At 29.0% G+C, this 13,797-nt stretch overlaps 1 long non-coding RNA gene across 1 annotated transcript; it reads left to right on the forward strand.

The window, feature by feature from the left end:
• Positions 1 to 2,278: 2,278 nt before the first annotated feature.
• On the forward strand, positions 2,279 to 11,598 carry LOC127741682 (uncharacterized). Its single transcript, XR_008002852.1, has 4 exons — positions 2,279 to 2,460; positions 8,709 to 8,764; positions 10,098 to 10,242; positions 10,768 to 11,598. It is a non-coding gene; the product is annotated as an uncharacterized LOC127741682 (long non-coding RNA).
• The last annotated feature ends 2,199 nt before the right edge of the window (positions 11,599 to 13,797 follow it).

Consider the following 13,797-nt stretch of genomic DNA (forward strand, 5'->3'; position numbering starts at 1 on the left):
AAATACATACAATATTTTTATTATAAAAAATAACTACAATATTCTTATTATAAAAAATAATTAAAATATTTTTATTATATATATTAATTTTAAAAATTCTAAATCATAATTCTATGATGGTAGAAAAGTAAATGGTTAGAATTTAGAATTCTCAAAATTAATATATATAATAAAAGTATTTTGTCATTTTCTATAATAAGGGTATTGTAGTCATTTTTTATAAAAAAATATTAATTTAGACCAATTCAATATTTGATTCACTATTTTTTTTCGGTCAAATAAGGGGCAGAGCTACATAATGAGGGGTAATGCCCTAATTTTAATTTGTTACATATAAATTATATGTAAATTTCAGTTTAACCCCCTTAAAATTTTATTTTAGTCTTATTTTATTGTGTAAATATTTTTTTCTCTCCTCTAATATTTTATCTAACTTTTTCCTGGGTCAAATTAATTTGTTTGATCTAATTTTGAGCAAAATAACATGATTTAGTCGATTATATATATTAAATTTTTACTATTAAAACATATCTTAAAAAAAATATTTTTCACATTTTTATCTGGGTGGCTTCAAAAAAAATTCACTCTTCAGATATAGAATCAAGATAATTAAAATATTGATTTATCTCTTAAAATTCACTTGATACTTTTGTCACAATTATTTCATTCTATATTCTTTCAAATGAATTATCCAAAAGATCTCCAAGTACGTTCAACTTTAATGTAACAACATTTATTTATTATGGATACATTTTGATATATAATAATTAATAAAATTCATTTATAATTTTATGCTATATTTTTTGTATTCTCATTTTTAATCATTTTTTTTCTATTTTTTCTAATTATCTCCAAACGCAAACAACTAAAAAAAATTTTAAAATTATGTTATATAGTATCAATAAATAAATAGATAATTTGACCCTTAAATAATACAACATTTTTAAATTTCTATAATATAATTAGTTTAGCTTCCTAAGTATAGCACTTCTCTTAATCTAGTAAGATAATCGAGATAACACTATAAAAAAAACGTGTTTTTCGATGTCAAAAATCGACGGCTATTTCTGCCGTCGATAATTTTCGACGGCTTGCTATCGATATTACTAAAAAATAATTAAAAATAAAATATTAAAATCAATAGTCTAGTTGTCGATATTTTTATAATATCGTCGTATTATCAACGTACCAGAAGTCAAAAATAAAATTGACGAATATGGCGTTTATTTTTTTATTTAAAATATCGATAACTTTGCCGTCAATAAATTTGAACGGTCTAGATTACTTTCTAAAATGAAATGGACGGTATAAATTTAATCTATAAAATAGACGTTATATTTGTTATTTTTTTAGACTAAAATCGACGAATATGGCGTCGACTTTATTATTTAAAATATCGACAATTTTGCCGTCGATAAATTTGAACGGTCTTGATTGCTTTCTAAAATGGAGTGAACGGTATAAATTTAATCTATAAAATAAACGCTATATGTGTTATTTTTTTTTAAATTAAAATCGATAAGTATGCCGTCAATTTTTATCACTAAAGTAAAAAGTAAAAACTCATCTTCTCGCGTCCACTCTCCTAAATTGTTCAGAAATGCAAACTCTTCCAAATTGTTCAGAAACGCAAACCACCACCACCGCCTCCTTCTCCCTCTGCCGAAGCTTCCAAGGCAGGTTGTGCCCTCGCCGATGTAACTGCAGGTTCTGGTCCCTCTGGAACCCTTTCTTGCATATCTCGCATACGAAACGGTTCTTTGCCATCAGCGACTTTGGTGATAGAGCTATTACTTCTACCTCTGGATCTGCATGCTTTAATTCATCAAGCTAGGTATTCTTTAATTTCTTGCCTGGTCTTGTTGGTTGACTTCGCTTTCTCTTCACTGCTACTGGAATTGAATTAGGGTTTTGGTAACTGGAAGGAGCTGCTGCTGATGAAGACATCATCATGATTGATGAAATATGCTATTTATTGCTTGTTTTGAATAAGCTAAGCATGAGATGCATGATACTAGTTAATTATATGCATATTTTTATTAGCCCTATATTTTCCCCTTCATCATGAAACCGAAATTTATAAATTGTAAGATGTCATTATGCTTGATTTACATGCCTTGAAATGATCCTAGGAAAGTTGATCAACAAAATTATGTGAAATAAGTGGCTTGTTCAAGGCTGGTTCATAAGAAATGGCTCTAATTATTAAACTCACATTGTGATTGTTAAACTGATTTTAAACTAATCTAATATATCATGGATATTTCTGAACTGAATGCACTTGAAATCAATAAGATTGAATTTCCCTGCCTTTCTATGTGTGAGATTGGAGATTTTCAATGTAATCATTTTTAGACTTGATTTGCTTATTGTTAACTCTTGTGTTTTGGCTTTAACCATTCTTCGGAAGATTGCAACAAAAAGTTTTCCCTTATCTTCTTAAGCTTTAGTAGGATTCAGGTAATTTAGAATTTAGATAGCAAGCCCTCTTGAATTAATTGTTTCTTCTCACATAAGGTGGCTATAGCATACATAATAAGAATGCTTTATCTTTATAGTAATACAAATGGGGAGCTCATATGCTGACGTGGCGCTCATACGTTGAGTCTGGGAGTTTATTTGCTTAGGTGTCGTCACTAGAAATTTTTAGATTTATATTTATAAATTATAAATTATTATTTGCTTAGATTGTTATTTTCAAATTTTAAATTATTTATTTGGATTATAATTTTTTAAATTTTAAATTTTTTTATTTAGGTTGTTATTTTTTAAATCTTAGATTGTTGTACTTAGATTGTTATTTTTTAAATTTTAAATTATTTTACTTAGGTTGTTGTTTTTTAAATTTTAACACTATTTTTTGAAAATGTGTTGATTCTTTTTAGCACTATTTTTTAAATTTTTGTAGATTTTTTTCTAAAATTGCAACTAGATACGTAAATTTAAATATATTTACGTTAATTTAGAATTTTAAAAATTGTTAATGTATTATTTACTTTATCTGCAAATTTAATTCAAATTTAAATTAAAGTCAATCAAATTTAAAAAATTTTAGCTATAAGTCAACTATAAAAGTATAAATTATGAGATATGTGTAGCACCACAATTCAAAGTATATCAAACCCTTTCTTTACATACATCCAAAATCTAAAATTTCTCTACTTATTCCAATGGATGGTATTCACAAAATCGCACAAATCAAACATACAATCGACAATTTGTGTGTATGTATACGAGTGATACGGTTATGAACACTACCAAGTTACAGTAATTCTTCATTGTCATACTCAATTGAGATGGTTTGGTTCGATAAAGACGTAAGTTTTCTACTAATATTTTTTTATTTTATTTTAAATTTATATTTTAAATTTGTTTGTTTATTCCCATCTAATTATTCTTTGATTTTTGTTTATCAATTATAGGGAGAAAAAATAAATACCTCGGTTAAGAGGGTTCTTGTGTCTCGATTCGTGACAAAGAGGCAAAACAAATTTTGGGAAAGAGCTGTGTAGAGATACTTGATACACTCCTATTAGTAAGTTCTAACCAATATGTATTTCTAAAAACATTAGTGAAGATATTTTTAATGTTAATTTTTATATTATTTATTATTAATATATTATGTAATACTCTGCAGAAAGGAGATCGATCGGATACACCTACACTTTTGCTCAACCTAATTGATAAGACATTCCTCTTCATTGTCGAAGTTTAAATATCTGATAATCCACATTTTTCACCCTTTTATAAAGTTAAGAAGATGTCTGATAATATGGACCTCATAAATAAATTCAAAAAGACTCACCCTATTCAAATTGTGAGTACAGTTATAAGTGTACTTTTTATTAAAAAGCAATTTATTTTTCTCTTCATTGGTCATTAGTAGTATCTAATTTATAAATAATAATTAATAACTAATTATAATTTTAGGATGTTGACTATACTGGTGGTTTACTTCCAACTTTAAAGGCTTCCTCAATCATTAAAGGGGAGAAAGTAGAAGGTGTTAAGGTATTTGTTCAAAAAATGAATTTTTTGTTTGTTTGTTTTCTCAAAGTTAGATCTTTATTTTATTAAAAAAATATTATTGAAATAAAATCAAAGGTGAGAAGGAAGTCTTTAATTTAACATAGTATTTTGTATAGAATTTGTTGCTTGAATTCTCCAATGAAGTTGCGGACAATGATGAATCCGAAGTGTTGGAAAGTGCTATTACACCAACCAAGTGACTATCCTCGGAGTCGGAAGATTCAAAAGTGCAAGGAGATACCTCAACTTGCAATAAGATCAAGATTGAGAATGAAACTTGAGAATTTGGATGCACATGTTTTAGAATCCCTTTTAGAGTATATCTAATAGAATAATGCCAAGTATATGTTTGTTTTGGTGGAAACATTATCTTTTCTTGTGTTGTTATTTTTCTTTTGGTTCTTTTGGATTTTTATGTTTGGAATTTAGAATTTTTTTTAATATAAATTGAAGTTATTTGGTTGTTACTTATGATTTTATTTTTAATTCGATTCACACCGTTGATATTCTGTTAATTTCTAATTTAGTATTTAATGTCATAAAGTTATAAATTTCTCATATGAATTATTGTTGATACAATCAAGTTAGTTATTGATTTTTAATGTGTACTTATTTTAAAAAGAAAATCTAATTATAATTTCTAATTAAAGTATTATGTTTAAAATTTAAAATTTAAATTCAAATAATTTTTTTTGAATTTTTAAATAAGCAATTGGGTTTGAGAATATTTTTTAAAATTTTATATAATTTATAAGCTACTATGCTAATTACAAAAGATTATATTAAATTAAATATAATTACCAGTCTTATTAAAATGTGAGGTTATAAAATTCGTACTAACTAATTAAAAAATTCTATTTAAAAATTTAAAATTTAAAATTCTAATACTAATTCCTAATTAAGTGACTTCTTAACCGTTTCGATTTTTAATTTTAATTTTTTTTTTACTTGCCACATTTATAAATTTTCTCTTTACTTAATTTACATTGTTATCTTTTAAATTGTTTCTGCACAATAGAAGTATTTTCATTTTTTTCTCTTTTTAAATATTTTTTTCTAAATTTACGTAATTTATAAGGTTATTAATTTTTAGATTGTATTTAATTTTATTTATTTTTATCGACAACTAATAGGATTGCCACTATTTATAACGAAACTAATAAAATTATTTTTAAATTAACAAACTCCTATATTTCTGATGAACAACAAACGTTTAATTAGAAAATTTTATTTAAAAATTTAAAATTTGTACTAGCTAATTAGTAAACTCTATTTAAAAATTTAAAATTTGAAATTCTAATACTAATTCCTAATTAAGTGACTTCTTAACCGTTGCAATTTTTAAATTTAATTTTTTTATTTGTTACATTTATAAATTTTCTCTTTACTCCATTTACATTGCTATTTTTTATATTGTCTCTGTACAACAATAGAGGTACTTTTATCTTTTTCTCTCTTTTTAATTATAAGCTATTCATTTTCAATTTTTTTATTTAAAGAAATAAAAAAAAGATTTTAACTATTAGTTGAATTTCATGAAACTTATATTTATTTGAAAAAAAGAAACTTTTGTGAAAAAATATATATTATTTTTCGTAAAATATATTTACGTAACTAAATAAATGAGAATGAAAAGAAATTAAAGCCGCCTTTTTAGAGATGCAGCGGAGTGAGGAGTGGGGAGGTTAAATTCAAACAGAATAGTTGGTGAAATGGTTGAAAAAAATACAGAGAAAATGAGAACTACATGGATATAAATATATAACAAAACATAATGATTGATTTAGAATTTTTGATGAAATAGGAATAAAGAAGAAGGAGCAAATGTGCGTGGTGGGTCATGGGTATTTTGGTCAAATAAAATTTCATAAAATACAATATTTTCTATACATTATTTAGCTATTAACAAGTAATAAATTATTAGTTTATATTGTCTTCGTAATATTTTACTAAATTTGTTTATAAAAAAATTATAGAAAATTCGAGTGATAGTTTCAATGGTGTGCATTTTGAATTGGTATTGTCGGACATTACAAATAGCAGCATCAATACAGGTTGATTTTTGGATGAATTTGTTTGAAACTTGCTTATGTGAATATGCGTTCACTTTATGTATTTTGATTTTTCTACCATTTATTCAATTATAAACTTTAATAGGAAATTTGTTCAAAACTACAGGTGATATTTATTATATGATAATTTTGTTAGCTGTTCAAAGAGGTTGCACAACATATGAGTCTATTAGGACAGTTAATGGAATTACATATTCTAGCTTCTAAGATGCTTGTTATTCCATGGGACTATTGTGCGATGATAGGGAATTCATTACAACTATTAATGAGGTAGATGAACTTGCATCTGGTCATCAATTGAGAAAATTATTTGTGATGCTACTGATATCTAATAGCATTAGCAACCCAGAGCGTGTTTGGAATGCAACTTGGACATTATTAGCTGATGGAATACTATATGAGAGGAGAAAAGCTTTGAAAAATAAGGTATTTTACTATGTTTTTTTTATATCAAGATTGTATTCTGTTATTATTTTTATTTTTATTAATAATATTAATAGTTTTATTTTGGAATTACTTATTAAATATTTCATAAAACCACCATGTGCTTTTGCTAGGACTAAACATGACTGAAAACGAATTGAAAAATCTCTGCCTTATTGAGATTGAGAAGATACTCATCAGCAATACGAGATCTTTAAAAGATTATCAATCAATGCCATATTCTAAGATGTCTGATGTTCGCCTTTTTCAGAATAAGCTAATAGAGGAAGAGTTAGCATATGAGACAAATGAGTTGACTCATACAAACTTATATATGGAACAAAAGATGATTCATGAGCAAAGGTTAGTATTCGATGAGATACTCAATGCTGTTATTACAGACTCTGGTGGTTTTTACTTTCTTTACGGGCATGGTGGGTGTGGTAAGACATTTATTTGGAATGGACTTTCTTCTACTATTCGTTCTAGAGGAAAGATTGTTTTAAATGTCGCATCCAGTGGAATTGCATCTTTACTCCTACTTGGTGGCAGAACGGCTCATTCTAGATTTTCAATACCCATTACAATTACTGATGAATCTACTTGCAATATCAAGCATGGCAGTTTGAAGGCTGAGCTTCTCATCCAAAGTAGCTTAATAATTTGGGATGAAGCTCCAATGCTCAATAAAATGTGCTTTAAAGCACTTGATCGGACGCTCAGGGATCTTATGTCAGTTACCGATCAACATAAGACACATCAACCATTTGGTGGTAAGGTTGTTGTTCTAGGAGGTAATTTTATACGGATACTTCCGGTGATTCCGAAAAGGGAGTAGACACGATATATTGACATCAGCTATTAACTCATCCCAACTGTGGTCGTTTTGTAAGGTTCTGAAATTGCATACGAACATGAGGCTTCTAATGTCTTCTTTAGATCAAGATGAAGGTGAAATGAAGAGATTTGCGAATTGGATACTTGATGTTGGAAATGGAAATATTGGTTCTGTTGTTGGTGATGAATCAGAAATTGAAATTCCAGATGATTTATTGATTACAACTACTGATGATCCTCTCTTTCATTTGGTAGATTTTGCATATCCAAATTTGTTGCAAAATATGTCAGATTACAGGTATTTTCAGAGTAGGGCAATTCTTGCACCCACGCTTGAGAGTGTCGAGAAGGTAAACGATTTTGTCTTGACAATCTTTTCAGGGATAGAAAAGATTAATAGTTAATGAACTTCAGGTTTATGCAACGGGACAATATTAATAGTTAATGAACTTGGCAGCAACGTAATTGGAGCGACGGTAGTGACCGATAGAAATATTGGAGATAAAGTGTACATTCCAAGAATGAACTTGATTCCTTCAAATTCAGGGTTGTCATTTAAGTTTCAACGGAGACAATTTTTATTAACAGTATGCTTTGCAATGACCATTAACAAGAGTCAGGGTCAATCATTATCACATGTAGGACTTTACTTGCCAAAATCAGTGTTCACCCATGGACAACTTTATGTTGCTTTGTCAATAGTTAAGAGTCGCAGTGGCCTCAGGGTTTTAATTCTAGATGAAGACGGCAATCCAAAGTCATCAACAACAAATGTCGTGTTCAAAGAAGTTTTTAATAATATTTAAGTAAGAATAATATTATTTTCATTTTAATAGCATGTTATGATTTACACTTTTGTATAAATATTTACTATAGATATAACAAATTTATCTATAACTCTATTTTCTTATTTGAGATGAAATGTGTAACAAGGAGCACAACATTATATGCCAATTGCTTTTCTAATGAAGTTAGTAAGATACTAGGTTGTCGATAAATTTTTATTAGCCTTTTGATATAAAATTTAGTGTAAAATTGACATGCTATTATTATAGTTATATATGTTCTTATTTTTTTCATGTCTCCCTCCTTATGGTTCAAGAATATTATAGACTTTAAACTCTTCTATTTGCCTTTTACTTTGAATAAAGATAAAATAACATATTCAGTACGTTTATTATATAATGACGATAATCGTGTTATACTAAACTCAAAAAATTTATAATTATAAAATATTATTTTTAATTTAACATGTCAAATTTAAATATAAGCCCGTGCATCGCACGGGTTTAATACTAGTTTATTACAATTATAGATGTTAATATTATTTCTGATGCTCCTTTGCAGAAAGCTCTGACCCCTCCATTAGGAAGACTGCAAAAGGATGCTCATTACTTCCTCAGGTATCAACTTCTCTGCACTCTCAGTACCTTTGTAACCATTCTACAGTTTTTTCTGAATTTTTAATAAAGTCACTCAAGATAATTAAACTCATATATATAGCAGAGGAACATTTATCTTAATTAAAGTGTCAACATAATTATTATTTTGACATTAACATATGCTACACAATCTCTTATGAACATCTAACACCAACTTTTTGTTTATTTGCCGGGCTTTATTACTTAACGAGTTTCTCTTTCTCTCTGTAATCTTCTTTCTTCCTGTTCCGTGGGTTTTCTTCTTCATAGGTCGTTAGTCTTGAAGACTAGAGGGGGGCTTCAGTGATTCCCAGATCTAGAAACTTATTCTCTTTTGAATTATGGTCGCTTAGGGTAATATTTTCAATCTGATTCTACTTTCATCGACATATTTCCATTAATTCCATCTTCAACTTTATTTTTGTAATTCGTTTGCTACGTGATAATTGGATTGCTGGTTTTCTGTGCTGTTAAGGCTTTCTTATTGTTTCTCGTGTGAAGGTTTCTTCTTATTTGTTTTTCTGAGCTGTTACCAGCTGATTTCACATATCCTTTGCTAAGTTTTGTTTTTTTACAGAATATTTGAACTTGTCTTTGGTAGGTGATGTTACTTTGCAATTGGTTTGTTGGGTTTTGATCATTCAGATTGTGGTTTTTGAGCTAGGGGACCATTTTTGATACCGTTGTTGTTTACTAATCAGTCTTATTCTCCATATTCTTATGTTCTTAGTTGATGAATTTGCTAGACTTTGTTCTAGAAGTTTTAGTATTTTCTTTGTGTGTCTTGCTCATTAATCATTAAGTTTAATGATTGAATTTCTGGAATAAGTAATTAGTCCTTGATGTAATTGATTAATAATTTTCTCTCTTTATGTTGGTAATATGGAGGAAACTTGTTTATTCTTTTAATGATTTACGTTACTTCTTTTTGGTTCAGTTGTTTCTTTTCCCTATTTAATAGCTTAGTTCTAAGGTTCTAAGATTCCAAGCGATGTGTTGTTTTTGTGATTTTGTTATCTTGGATCTACTGCTTTGTTACATGGAAGCTGCAAATTTTTCTTACCTGTTGCTGTATCTCTTGTTTTGATATACTTCTAACATCTTCTTTATGAGCACCATTTATTACTACATACATACATGCTGGTTGTATAACTATCTTATATTACGATATCTTGAATAAGTAGCTGAAGCCATGTAGTAGTGTGTTCTGTGTTGGTTATACTAAGCTTGTTTTCATTCGCTGCAAGAGGACTACTCTCTTCTATTGATTTCCTAGCCTGTGGCTTGATATAACTCGTGCTCAAATTTCATGCAGGTGGTCTTTAGCATTCCTTTATATATTTCAAAAGCGAATTGAAAGCTTTGAAAGTAAAATCATATATTGGAAGGATTTTATTATTGCTTTGAAACACGATACAAACAATGCATGAATGAATCTTTCACCAATTAAATTGGCAAAGGTCAGAGAAATCTTCACGGTGTTTTCAGTTTCCTTATCTTTTTGTTTTGTTTTTGTTTGAAGCATTAGTTAATTTCAAGTTCCCTCTTTCTTTTTGGTCTGTTTCAAGGCAAAGATATATTTGACATTTGTCTTCTTAAAAGAATTAAGGTCCTATTTTAATGACATGAAAAAACTTTCCTTGTCTATAATCTGATCCTATCCTCTTGTTTTTAGTTCTTGTCATAATTCATTCCTGGTTTTTATACATCAAGATGCTTTTATTTCATACTTGCTTGTTACTATTGGTCGTTTCTGTTTTCACATTTTCTTAACAAATCAATATAGTCAACTCATTGTGTAAGAATGGACTCATGATTGATGTGAGGGGTAAAAACTTGACTTTTAGTTTTACTTTAGATCATATAAATAGACGCATAGTTAGGGTGGTGAAAGGGCTATCCAAGTCTCACTGGGTTATTAAAAGAATAACTATCTCCTCCTTAGCCATTAATTCTCAAAGACTTATGTCTTCCTTCTTTGTCAGGGTTGATGAAGCTTAATGATTTGTCCAGAAGGAGCACGCTAAGCTCCAAAGAACTCGTGACATCAGTACTAGCCAATCTTATCAAAGGTTTCTTTCCAAGAAACGTTATAAGATACTTTTGGCAGAATTAGCTTCATTGAAAGAATTTGTGAACTTTATCCTGTATATTGGAAAATGGATAGATCAGATACATCTGGGTTTGTTAGTGGCGGAGGCTGTATGCTGATATATCTTTTCCCAGTGATAAACTTCTAAAGGTATGTCGATTTTCTAGTAGCTATGCGGTGACCTGCTTTGCTACCTCAACCTTCTATTAGCTGTATTACACGACATCTGGATAATGGATTTAAACAAGAAAGCTGCACAATCTCCTTATGATGCTGAACTTAGGAAAAATGATAACTTCGGTGATACTACATTATGCTTGAATGTCATTGGATTTGGAGAAACCATGACTAATTATAGATGTACAAAGAGCAATCTTGGGCCCAATCCCAATGGCATATGATGATGACTACAACAATTTGGGGTTTAATAAGAAGAAAAATTGTTGAGTGAACAAGTGTTTTTATATTCAAGTTTTTAGAAGACTTTATGTATTGTTTTTAGTGTTGAAGTGTCTATATATATTTTTTTGGTAGGGTTGACATAATCATAAGTATTATCAAAGTTCTAGTGGCATCCATTTACACTTCTTAGACGATTATTTAGATGAGTATGAGTAGGTTATTTAATTACTTTACTTTGAATATTTTGTATTATTAGCGGATTGCAATTTAAACGAATGTAAGTCTAAGTTTAGTTATTTATTTTGTCTTGAGTCTTTATGTTAGAGGGTTTTTTATTATTTTGATAAGTTTATAAACTCATTATCTAATATTTAGTATAAATTTTATTTTTATATTTAAAAGTTTATTTGTCTTGTTATCTAATATTTTGTATAAATTTTATTTTTATATTTAAAAATTTATTTGTATTAACGGTTTACTATTTTTCAAATAGAAAAAAAATAAAACATATAACTATTAAAATCGACGGCAAAGTTGTCGCTTTTAAAATTTAAAATAGACAAATCTAAACAATTAAATCGACGGCAACTGTATCGATTTTATTCAATCACATATCGACGGCGTTGTCGTCGATTTTATTAAACATATTATAGATAAAAGTGTTGTTGATTTTATTGAGTTAAGTATCGACATAAAGGCTGTCGATTTTATTGAATCAATTATCGACAAAAAAGACGTCGATTTTAAATAATAATATTGACAACAATGTTGTCGATTTTATTAAGAATGTAAAATTCTCACACCCATATTACAGACGGAAAGAACGTCGATTTTATTAAATTATTATCGACGGCCATGAAAGCCGTCAATTTTATTAGCATTTTGAAAAATCGACAAGCTTTATAGTGACCAACTGCGCCGTCTATTTTGCCGTCGAATTTTAATATTATCAACGACTAAGCCGTCGATTTGGCCGTTGATTTTAATGATGTTCCTTATAGTGTAAAAAAATCATAATCACCTTTTAAAAAAATACTTTTGATATATTTTTGTCATTTATAGAATTTAGATTCACCATAATTTATTATATGAACCAAATAACTATCTATCTACCCCAAAAAAATAATAATAATAACTATCTATCTTGACTGATGTTGGTTAATACTATAATTATTAACTATAGCAAAAACATAAAAAACTAATATTAAAATTTAAATCTATTAAACTATTACAATATCCAAACACTCATTTTATGTCTAGCTACTATTAAACTATTAATTAATTTTGCTTTTAGTTTTTATAAAAATATTTTTTAGTCCAATTTTCAATACAACAACAACAACAATAGAAAAGTCTTATCTTAGGTGAGATTGGCTACATGAATCAAACAATGCCATTGAGCTCTATCATATATCATGTCTACAGAGAGACCGTTTATATGTAGATCTCGTTTGACCATCTCATGGATGGTCTTTTTAGGTCTTCCTCTACCTTTCACCCCTTGTCCATCTTCCATCTCATCCACTCTCTTGATTGGGTGCTCTATCGGTCTTCTTCTCACATGTCCAAACCACCTGAGACACGATTCTACCATCTTTTCCACAATGGGTGCTACTCCAACTCTCTCCCTTATATCTTCATTCCTTGTTTTATCCAATCGCATATGACCACTCATCCATCTCAATATCTTCATCTCTGCCGTACTTAGCTTATGTGCGTGCTCCCTTTTGACCGCCCAACACTCTGTACCATAAAGCATAGCCGATCTTATAGCAGTGCGATAGAATTTACCTTTAAGTTTTAAAGGCACTTTTTTGTCACATAAAAAATCAGATGCACTCCGCCATTTTGACCAACCTGCTTGGATCCTGTGATTTACATCCTGTTTAATCTCTCCAATATCTTGTATGATGCACCCAAGATACTTAAAAATTTTGACTTTTCATAGGATATTTTCTTCAATCTTCTCCTCTATATTAGGGATTTTCCTTTGCAGACTGAACTTACATTCCATATATTCCGTCTTGCTATGGCTTATGCGCAAACCATACACTTCCAGAGCTTCTCTCCATAAGTCTAACTTCTTATTTAGGTCTTCCCTTGACTCTCTCATAAGGACGATATCATCGGCAAAAAGCATGCACCATGGCACAAGCCCTTGGATGTGTTCTGTGAGTACTTTCAAGACTAATTTGAAAAGGTATGGACTTAAGGAAGATCCCTGGTGTAATCCTATACCAATAGAAAATTCTTCTGTCACACCACCCTGAGTCTTCACACTTGTTGTGGCCCCATCATACATGTCTTTAATTGCACGAATATATGTGATTCTTACTCTCTTCTTTTCTAAAACCTTCCATAAGATCTCCCTTGGCACCCTATCGTATGATTTTTCTAAATTAATAAACACCATATGTTGATTCTTTTTATTTTTATTATACCTCTCCATCATCCTTCTTAACAAGTATATTGCTTCGGTGGTGGATCTGCTTGGCCTAAAACCAAATTGGTTCTCTGTTAC

This window comes from Arachis duranensis, chromosome 9 (genome assembly GCF_000817695.3).
Source record: "Arachis duranensis cultivar V14167 chromosome 9, aradu.V14167.gnm2.J7QH, whole genome shotgun sequence".
In the NCBI taxonomy this organism is placed as follows: domain Eukaryota; kingdom Viridiplantae; phylum Streptophyta; class Magnoliopsida; order Fabales; family Fabaceae; genus Arachis; species Arachis duranensis.